The sequence below is a fragment of the Mus caroli genome, chromosome 10, assembly GCF_900094665.2.
Source record: "Mus caroli chromosome 10, CAROLI_EIJ_v1.1, whole genome shotgun sequence".
In the NCBI taxonomy this organism is placed as follows: Eukaryota; Metazoa; Chordata; class Mammalia; order Rodentia; family Muridae; genus Mus; species Mus caroli.
This window is the reverse complement of record NC_034579.1, coordinates 973,109-975,225: the sequence shown is the minus strand read 5'-3', so window position 1 is coordinate 975,225 and position 2,117 is coordinate 973,109.

The window sequence follows — 2,117 nt, the reverse complement described above, 5'->3', positions numbered from 1 at the left end:
AAAAAAAAAGAAAAGAAAAAAGAAAGAAAGAAAGCTGAGCAAGCCAGTAAGGAACATCCCTCCATGGCCTCTGCATCAGCTCCTGCTCCCTGACCTGCTTGAGTTCCAGTCCTGACTTCCTTTGGTGATGAACAGCCGTATGGAAGTGTAAGTCGAATAAACCCTTTCCTCCTCAACTTGCTTCTTGGCCATGATGTTTGTGCAGGAATAGAACCCCTGACTAAGACAGTTATCGTGTTTATCGCTAGGACAGTAGAAACACTCATACGGTAGGGAATTAAAGGTAGACAAGCTTCCTTGTAGTCTTTTAGATCAAGGAGTACCTACCATGTGAGTCTTAAACATCACTGTGGATTTTTGGGCCTTAGAATTATAGTCAGGTTTGGTGTCTCTGTCCTCTCTCTGCTTCAGAGAAAAATACCTTTTCCTCACCATACTCTCTCTGTGGTGATAAAACTTTCCTTAGCTGGCTGGGCGTGGTGGTGCACGCCTTTAATCCCAGCATTTGGGAGGCAGAGGCAGGCATATTTCTGAGTTCGAGGCCAGCCTGGTCTACAGAGTGAGTTCCAGGATAGCCAGGGCTACACAGAGAAACCCTGTCTCAAAAACAAACAAACAAACAAACAAACAACAACAAAAACCTTTCCTTAACCATAAATAATGAAATTACCTGAAAATGGATACAACTGAACATAATCATATTAAGTGAATTAAGTCAGAGGAAAACAAATATCGTGTTTTCCCTTATTTGAAACATTTTATATAGGTGCACAAGATCACTGAGGTACAGATGCGTATGAATTAAAGTAAAATTGTCTAGGGGAACAAATGAGGCTAACAAGAGAAGAGAGGGTTGTGAAGAGTGAGGAGTGGGGTGGGAAAAATATGCTCAAAACCAGTATATGCTTGTATGAAAATGACCTGAATCGTGGCCATTGAAAAACAGCCCAGCGTAATGAGATAAACAAGTTCTGTTTGGAAGGATGGTTCCAAAAACCAGAGTGTCAGGGAGGACGCATAATAACACAAAAGGGACAGCGTGTCTAATTATCCTTGTCTTAAGAGAACCCCTTTGCAGATGAGGCCACAGGGCAGATTCAGCCTCTGCATAAGTTCATCTGAAGTTCAATGGCAGCACAGAAAGATATGAGGTCCCGGGGAAACATAGATCGTGTATGTAAAATAAACACCTATGTAGAAAACTGTGACAATAAGTCCAATGACCCATTGTAACCACTGGCCCCTGGCTAGAGAAAAATTTCATGTTCTTTGTTATTTGTATCTGCACTTAAAAAATTAAAAAAGGGCTGGTGAGATGGCTCAGTGGGTAAGAGCACCCGACTGCTCTTTCGAAGGTCCAGAGTTCAAATCCCAGCAACCACATGGTGGCTCACAACCATCTGTAATGAGATCTGATGCCCTCTTCTGGTGCATTTGAAGACAGCTACAGTGTACTTACATATAATAAATAAACAAATAAATAAATCTTTAAAAAAAATTAAAAAAATCATGTGTCTATATGTGTGGGTATCTTTCTGCATGCATATGCTGGGCTCTCAGTGGCCAGAGGTGTTTGGCCCCTGGAGCTGGGGTTAGCAATGACTGAGCTGTCCAGTGTGGGTGCTGGGACAGTTTGGGTCCTGTACTTGAGAAGTACACTTTTTTTTTTTTTTTTTTGGTTTTTCAAGATATAGTTTCTCTGTGTAGACCTGGCTATCCTGGAACTCACTCTGTAGACCAGGCTGGCCTTGAACTCAGAAATCTGCCTGCTTCTGCCTCCTGAGTGCTGGGATTACAGGCATGTGCCACCACGCCCGGCTCATTTATTTTTCCTTAGATAGTATCACTTTTTGTAGGTCTAGTTGTCCTGCACTTCACTATGTAGACTAGGCTGGTCTTGAACTCATGGAGATCCATCTGCCTCTGCCTCCTGAGTGCTGGCCTTCAAGCTGTGTACCACCACACTTGACCTTCTTAACTGCTCTCCCTCTCCCCCTTCCCCTTCCCCTCCTCCTCTTCCCCTCTCCCTCTCCCTCCCCTTCCCCTCCCCCTCTCGCTTCCCCTCCCCTCCCCCTCTCCCTCCCCCTCTTCCCCTCTCCCTCTCCCTGTCCCTCTCC